The sequence below is a fragment of the Hirsutella rhossiliensis genome (genome assembly GCF_020360975.1).
Source record: "Hirsutella rhossiliensis strain HR02 chromosome Unknown scaffold00003, whole genome shotgun sequence".
Lineage (NCBI taxonomy): Eukaryota > Fungi > Ascomycota > Sordariomycetes > Hypocreales > Ophiocordycipitaceae > Hirsutella > Hirsutella rhossiliensis.
In genome coordinates, this window is record NW_025408669.1 from 4128655 (window position 1) to 4137988 (window position 9334).

Genomic DNA, 9334 nt, shown 5'->3' on the forward strand with positions numbered 1-9334 from the left:
ATATATAGGTACTTAAGAGTTATAGCGCCCTTAACTATATTACTAAAAGAGAGTAAAACTAAAAAGAAGCTAGGGAGTATAAAGCTAAACCTTATTAAAAGGGTAGCGTTTTAAGCTCTTAAGGATACTTTTTAAGGAGCCTTACTCCTTTAATATTATAATCTAAAAAGATATATTTATATTAAAATAAATATATTATAATTTATAATAGTAAGGATTATTTCTTAACTTAATAATATAGGGCGTTACTATTTAATTATATTTTAGTTAAAGAAGTTTATTAAAGCTAAACTTAATTATAGTATTTTAAACTAAGAACTATTTACTATTATTAAGTTATTTAAATACTAGCGATATTATATTAAAAGAGTAATATAAAAGTCTTTAACTATTATAAGTTATAAGCTTAAGCTATAGCCTAAGCTATATAGTTATATATAAAGTGCTAGATCTTATATATATATATATAGGCTAGCTATATATAAAAGAGCTTTATATAGCTTATTAATATTATCTTATAGATAGTACTTATATATATACCTCTACTTACTTTATAATAGTATAAGTTATTAACTAATAGATTTAATAGATATCTTCTTAAAAAGGGTACGACTTTTTTAAGGGAGTACCCCGCTACCCCTTAAGCGGATAAGAAGTATTATAGCTATCCTAAAAGCAATTAAAAGCGCGATAGCTAGTAAGAAGAATAAGGTTCTTACTATACTAAGAGAGCTATCTATAAGACTAGCGTTAACCCTTATAACCTCTATAATACTAGTTATAGCGGCGGTACTACTAATATAAAAGCTACTTTCTTAGCCGACTTAAGATAGTAAGCCTAAGTCCTTTTACTTCTTCCTTAGCTAGCTATAGATAAAGTTTATAATAAATAAGAAATAAGGCCTAAACGGCTATTATAATATAGTATAGTATTTACTTTTTTATATACTACTAAAGCCCTAGATATAGTAGATCTCTAGATTCTAAGATAAAGGCGGCCCTAGGGGTAGACGCGACCTATAAGACTTCTTTTAATACCTTATATATACGTTCGGCAACGTATAAGAGTAAGAGAAGGTATAAGATAAGCTATAGACCCTTAAGTAAAGGGATAAGTAAACCTTTAGCGAATTCCTTCTTAACTTTAAAGAGACGCTCTTATAAGTAGTAGGAACTATAATATAAAAAGATAGCGTAAAGCTTATATAGTTATAGAACTTAATTACGCTAGCCTTATAAGAGCTACTTATCCCTATAATTATACTTACTAACTATAGTAAGTATATAAGCTAGTTAATAAAAGTAGTATAAGGCTATAAGTAAACGCTGCGTTTTTAAAAGCTTTATAAGTATACGCTATATAGCGGTAATAGGATTACCGCCTTTTTATAAAAGGAATAGCTAACTATTAATACTAATAAAGATACCTTAATATTAGCTACTTATATAGACTAAGCTAAACGTAGTAGGAAGTTATTATCGAATATCCCTTATACTATCCTACTCTTTAAATAGCGGGCGAAGTAGGTAATAAGTAAGGAAATTAAGAAAAAGAAAGCTAATAGCCGCTACCTATATTATAGCGCGTTTATATACTTTATATTAAAATGCCCCTTTCTTTTAATTAAGCGGCCTATAGTAGTTTAAGTAGTAAAGATAAAACCGCTCTTTACCTTAAATAATAAAAAGGACTCTATGCCCCTAGGCCTAAAGGAAAAAGAGTAGCTTTAGAGTAAAGCTAGGCTCTAGAGCTTTAATTACTAGTACTAGTAAAAGAAAAAGAGGAATTATCTACTTATATAAAAGAAGAGCTTACTTTAATATAGGTTATATAACTCCTTACTTATCGCCGCCCTTATAGATAAGGGCTACTAGTACTATACTATAGTTAATAAGGCGCTTATATAAGAAATATAAGTACTAGTAGAAAAGATTGCCTTAAGGCGAGTAAAGGGCGCCTTAAGTATAATAAAAGGTATAGTAATTAAGGGTATTATATAGCTAGCTATAAAGGTCGATAGTTACTATAAGCTTATTATAGCCTATATAATCCTTTAACTAAAGTTTCCCTTAATCCTTAGGAAACCCTAGTTATTATATATAGAGTTATACTTAGTTTTATACTAAAAGAAGCTATAGTTTAGGCCTATATAATAGTAGGTCCGCTATAATAATAGTTCTATAAGTATAAGACTAGGTATATAAGCTTTATACTTAGCTTAAGAAGTCCTTACCTTTATCTTTATAAGAACTATATAATAAGTAGAGCGGGAGGAAGGCTAGGTAGTAGCTAATATAGCGGTCTATATAGTTAGCTTAGCGGATATTAATAAGGCCCTTTAAATAAAGAAGCTAAAGTCGCCCTTTAAGCTATAGTAGTAGATACTAAAGCACTTTTATAACCTCCTACTATTATTTATATCCTAGGAAGTAAATAAGCTTAACTTATATAAGCTAAGGGTAAACTATAAGATCGTACTTTATATTAATAAGAAGGGGTAGGAACTACCTATACTATTTAGACCGCTATATAGTATATTATATATAGACCTACTAGTACTAAAGAAAACGCTAAGGGACCTTTTAAATAGGGGTTTTATTTAAGTAGCTTTAAAGTAAGAGCGCCGGTCTTATTTATATATAAACTAAAAGGTAGGATATAGTTTTATTATAACTATAAGGCTCTAAATATAATTATAAGGCTAGACCGCTACTTATTACCCTTAATCTTATATATACTTTATAACCTTTTAAAGGTAAAGTAGTTTATAAAGCTAGATATAAAATAAGCGTTCTATAAGGTATAGATCTTAAAGGGTAATAAGTAAAAGATAGCGTTTTATATACGCTATAGCTTATTTAAGTAGCTTATAATACCCTTTAGCTTCTTAAGAGCGACTACTACGGAGGAAGCCTTTAAAAGTTATCGGCCACGCTAAATTAGACCCTATAAGGAAAAAGGAAGTAGCAACTAAATTACTATAGCACCGTTCCTAGCTTATACCTAATCTAGCCTGCCCTCGCGATATTTATTACCGCCCTTAAGTTTAATTATTTTCTATATATAACGAGGGATTCGTTCGATCTAAGCCTATATCTTCTCTTACGGTAGCTCCTTCTAAGTAAGATCCTAAGCCGTAATAGCCTCAGCTCGGCTCTTTAGCGCGCCCTTCTTTATAGTCGTTCTTTTTATCTATAGCTAAGCTAGCTTAATAGCGTTAAGGTTAGGCGAGTTACCGTACTAATAAAGCCGTTAAATATCGTGAGAATTGTAGAATCGTTGCTAAATATAGTGTTTATAGGCAGGAGCCTTATCTTCTTGCATAATCGTCCTAGAAAGCTCAGCCTCGCACTCTTTAGCAAAGGGAAAGAGCTTAGGAAGAAGAATCTTCTTCTAGTAGCGGAACTAGTCGATTCCGCCGTGCTTAGAGCCTTATGCAAGCTTGCCTAACTTCTAGTTAAATTTCTATCGAGGTTTAGGTCTAGGAAGTTAACGGAGATATAGTCTTCGTAAGCCGTTATTAAGTTCCCACTCCTCTTTTAGTAGGGGTTCGAGTTCTTCGTTCATTATTGCAATAGCTTTATCTGCTGCCTTCTTCTTAGCAGCAGTCTCTAGTGCCTAGCAGTGGCTTGGGCCCTTCTTATTATATAAAAAGCAGCCCTAGAATATGAATTCTAAGGCGCCTTTCTATCTCTCGCGGATGCAGCTTCGAGTAAAGCGCTCGTTGGCTTTCCTCTACACACGATAGCCTCCTCGTCGATATAGCAAGACAACAGAAGTCTCGTCTAACTAAATCACCTTCTTCTAGTCCTCGAGGGTCTAATCTTAGTATTGTGACGACCGGTGTTATTCCCAAGGGATAAACCTGTCGAGGGGTTTATGTTGGCAGATACAACAGGGCGTGGTCTGAGCAATGATAAGTATGTCACGTTGGTGATGAGTCGGAGGTCGTAGACCGTAGACTGTAACCAGGTGATCAGAATCAGAGATGGAATCGTGATAAAGATCTGTGATGTGTTGAAAGCTAGAGAGCTATCTGTCTAAAGGAGTGAAAGTGGGTGGCTATATATACCCGTAGAGACTGTCCTTGGATCATGGGCCTGGCTATGATCCCTAACGTTGGATCGCATGGAGCGCAGTGATCCTGTTGATCCTGGATCACTTGGATCTCTGCGATCCCCTCGATCCCATATCCATTGGATGGTCGTGCCGACCATTTATCCGTTAGACCGTGTCACGTGCTTGACGCGGTCGACCGTCAGCGGCCCAGTGGCCGTGGTCGTAACAAGTATGCAAGACACTAGGCTAGTCGTTCTTTTCGCATCTTCTTCGTTAAGCCTGGCTTCCTCGTAGGCTTCGTCTTCCGGAAGCCTGCTAAGCGGAGGACTCGCTATATAGTCGTTGCTAAGACCGGGTGCCCTGCTAAGCTCAGCTCGCCAGCAATATTAGCGCAGTTTTTTTCCCTTCCGTATCTATCGCGGCGAACCTTCGTAAGAACCTTATCTTAGATTATAGGCTGCTTAGAGGGACGGCCAGAACGAGGGGCATCTTAGAGCCACTCGTCTCGAAGGGTTAAGGGCAGCGTATCTGGCTTAAAGCCGCGTTAAAGAGCTCGTGTATAGATGCATTTAACTGTTCTAAGAGGCACGCCAGTTAAGGCAGTAACTTTAGCAGCCGATTTCCCGCCGCCTCGAAGCACCACAATAAGGGCTCGAGTCGCGATATCTGTTTTTCGCCTTATTGTTATTGGGAATGTTGAGAAAGGCGGAGGGGCGGCTGCCGTATAAAATCGCGTGCGGGGCACTCTATTTACTTTGCTACTTCCTTTTTCCTTATAGGGTCTAATTTAGCGTGGCCGATAACTTTTAAAGGCTGCCTCTATACCTTTTAGTATTATATTAATAATATACTTTAAGACTTCCTTAATAAGTTCGCCTTTATATATATATATAATATCCTTATTTATATAAGCGGCTCTTATAAAGACTATATATAGAAAGTATAGAGGGTCCTAGAGCGCCTTTAATATTATAAGCTTTACCTAGACCTAAATAAGTATAAATTTAAGGTTAAGAGGGTTAAGTACCTAAGCTTTATTATTTATATAGGCATAGGTAAATAGGTAGATCTTATAAAGATCTAGGCGATCTAAGACTAAGCGGCCCTAACTATATAAATAGGTATATAAAGCTTCCTTAGGTTCGCGAACTATTATAGGATTTATTAAAGGCTTCTCTTATATTATAATACCTTTAAATAAGATTACTAGGAAGTAAACTACTTTTTATTAAGGGCCTATATAGGAAGGAGCGTTCTATATACTTAAGGACTTATTTTTATAAGCCTTAGTATTACTTTAGTAGGACTTTAACCGGTCTACGTTAGTTAAAGTAAACTATAGTAGCTAGGTACTTAAAGGAACGCTCTCTTAAAAGGTAGATAGGTAGAAGTAACTAATAGCGTTTTACTCTTATAAGCTAACCTTAGTAGGGTAAAATTATACTATTTATAATAAAGAGATACTAGTAATTATTAGCTACCTTAAGTAATAATAAGTAGAGCTTAAAGCTATAAGAGCTTTAAGGTTTTTATAAACTATAGGAACCTAAAGTACTTTATAACCCGCTAGTACCTCTTAAAGTAGTAAGCCCGCTAAGTAAAGTATCTCTTATACTTTAACTTCTTAATTAAGTACCGCCCTAAGTAAGACTTTATAGTCTTAAATACGCTTTCTTAAAGGGATTAAGACTAGCTAATAGAAGTAGATATCGAGGCCTAGGATCTATAGCTTATCTTATAGGAAGCGCTATAAACTTATATAAGAGCTTCCTTAATAAAGAAAGGCGCGGTACTAGTAGACGAGCTTCCCTTTATACCTTTACTATTAAACGAGCTTCCCTTTATACCTTTACCTTAGTTTAGTAAGGAGGGATAGACTAGCTTAAGGGCGCGCGCGGTAAGAGTATTTTAAGATACGGCCCTTTAACGCTTATAGGATAGGATAGTAGCTCTAGATTATACTTATAAGGGCATACGCTATATTATAAAGTCTAGTACTTAATACTTAGATCTAAAGCTAAAGCTAAAGGTATAGGTAGCTAACTACTATATTAACTTATAAGGGTATCTATACTAGTAAGGGAGACTATAAGTACCGGGCGTACTATATACTATAGAAGCTAAGGAGAAGGATAGACTGCTAGAGCTAGATAAATAAAACGAGCTTTAAAGGAAGCTAGTCTAGCTTATCTATAACTCTAGCGTTATAGGTTACTTAGGTAGGCAGGGTATAGTAGTAGGCCTTATAAGGGACTTTTACTAGCCCCTCTTATAGTATTATATTCGTTGCTTCCTTTATAACTATAATATTTATAGCTATATAAAGATTTAAAGGGTATAGCTTAAAGGGCTACTTAAGTAGCTTTTAGTATTAGACCGGTTCTATATATATATATAGATAGACTTTATAATAGACCTCTTACTTATAAAGGGCGGCAACCGCTATATATAAGTAATTAAGGACTAACTTAGTAAATTAATAGTATTAAAGCTAATACTATCTATAAATATAAAAGCTTATATAAAGCGCTTCCTTTAATACTAGGCTAGCTTATATAGCTAGCTAGCCTTTATTATAAGCGATAGAAGGTTAAACTAAACTAGCTACTTTTAGTAGTACTTATACTAGCTACTTTAAATTATATAGCTACTTAGTATAGCTTATTACTTATAGACTAATAAGGGACTTAAGAGGGTTAACTAGAAAGTATAGGTATACTTATAGGTAGTTATAGCCTATAACTAAGTAGACTAAGACCGCTAGCTCCCTACTACCTAGCTTATACTAAATAGTAAACTATAATCTTTTATTAAGATAGCCCCCTTCTTTATAATATATAGCTTTAAGCCGCCCTCTTTAATCTTATTTACTATTAATATAGTAGTAAAGTAATATAGTAGTACGTTATTAAAGAGCTATACTTTTATATTTATATAAAAGCTATAAGAAACTATAGAATACTACTAATCTATAATAGCTACTATAGTATAAGATTAAGAGCGGTATATTAATAAGACTAGGGCGCTAGTAAATAAGTTTATAGTAAGAGATAAAGTATAGCTTAACCTCTATAACTATAAGTTAGTATAACTAAAAAAGAAGCTAGACTAGCTATATATAAAGTTTATAGTATAAAGGGTTATTAGCTTATAGGTAGTTAAGCTTAATAGTCTCTTAATAAAGGTCTATAATAAGATTAACGTTAACCTTTTTCGCTAAGCTTCCTCTAACTTATTATTTAGATAAGAAATAGCGGACGCTTAACTACTTATAATTAAGGTAGAAAGGGATAATAAACTTAAGGTTAAGGAGATATAGGCCGTATACTAAAGGAAGGTAAGCTAAGAGAAACGCTAGGAGGTTCTCGTTAAGTAGTATAGGTACTTTAACCTTATATAGGAACCTATTTATAAGTTTATAAGAGCTATAGCCCTTAATAAGTTTAAGACCTTATATAAGCTAGTAAATAAGAATAATAAACTAATAAACTATTAGTAGTAGCTTAGGCTAGGACTATAAAATAAGTAAAGTAAAGTAAGTAGTTATAGCGGTATAGGTATAATAATATAAGTAGAGATAAAAATAGCGTTTATTTTAAGGTAAAGCCCTTAAACTTCTTAAGCTAATTCTTTATTACTACCCTCGCCCTTACTATTATTATTATCGTTATCCTTATTAGCCTTCTCTTCCTCCTTAGTAGCGGTAGCGGCGCTTTCTAGCGCGCTAAGTTAGCCCTCTAGGCCTATAAGCTAGTTAGTAGCGGTAGCGGCTCTAGGGGTAGAGGGGCGGCGGCTAGCTCCGGCGGCGGCGGTAGGGGTAGTAGCGGCGGCAGCGGCGGGCACGGCTAAAGGGACCGCTAATAAAGCAACGGAGGCGGTATCCTTAGCACTAAGAGAGTTAATAGTAAAGGTAAGAGAGCGAAAGGGGAAGAACCTACTTAAGGACGAGCCCTTAGCGCTCTAAGGTATAGAGGTTATAGTAGGCGGCTATAGCGGCGGTAAGGCGCTTCTTAGTAGCCCCCTATACCTACTTATACGCGCTAGCCTTCTAAGCTAACGCTATAGTAAGTAAGATAAGAGGCGCCGCCTTATAAGCGCGGCTAGTATACGTATACTAATAATAACTACTACTATAGCGGCGCTTAACTTAGTTAGCGTAAGGGAGCTCCTATAACGTATACTATATATAAGGGGCCGCGTAAGCGGCTCTAGCTTAAACCTAATACTTATACTTTAAGAGGTTAGCGGAAGACGTTTATTATACTTACTTAACTATAGACTTATAAAGGTAGTAAAGATAAAGGCGGGGGCTAAGGGGCTAAGCGTAATAGGTAGTAGCGGAGATAGCGTTATTACTTTAAAGGGCGATATAAGGGTAGCTAGCGTAGTAGAGGTAGTAGTAGCGGGGTTAAGCGGTAGTAAGGGCGCGGGTAAGAGCAGCGGTAGTAGTAGAGCTATCGTCGGCCGCGCTTAGTATAGCGTTAATAAATAACTTTATATACTTTAAGGAAGAAGAGGTAAAGGAAGGAAAGGTAGATATATCTATCGTAAAAGTTAGTATTATAGATTATAGCCTCTTACTTTATAAGGTAAGGAACTTACTAGTTAAAGTTATTATTATTATTATTATTATTATTATTATTAAGGTTATTATTACTACTATAGCTATTACTATAAGTATATATTAATAAAGCGGCCTATATAGCTAGGAACGAACTAACGCCTTAAGTAAAGTAGAACTTACTTATTAATACTATAGCTATAGTTAAAGAAGGAAGAAAAAAGAAAGGAAGAAAGAGAGGACGCTGCTTTATATACTCCTTAATAAAGGAAGCTACTTAAGGCTAAGGGGACGGGCAACCTAAGGCTTTCGTAGGTCTAGGCCGGCCGCTAGCTACCTAAGGGCGTATATAATAGGTTACGCCCTTATTTAAATAGCTAGCTAGCTAATAAGTATAGAGCTAGGTTTCGGCCGCTTAAGCTAATAAGTATAGGGATAATAGGGCTAGTAAGGCTAGCGGTATAAGCTTAATAGTATAGAAGCTATTAATAAAGTAACGCCGCGCTACGCTTAAAGAAAGGTATTATATAAGAGTCTTTAACTATTATAAGTTATAGGCTTAAGCTATAGCCTAAGCTATATAGTTATATATAAAGGGCTAGATCTTATATATATATATATAGGCTAGCCGCGTATAAAAGAGCTTTATAGAGCTTATTAATATTATCCTATAAAAAATAATATTATATCTTCTTAGCTAACTTTTTAAAACT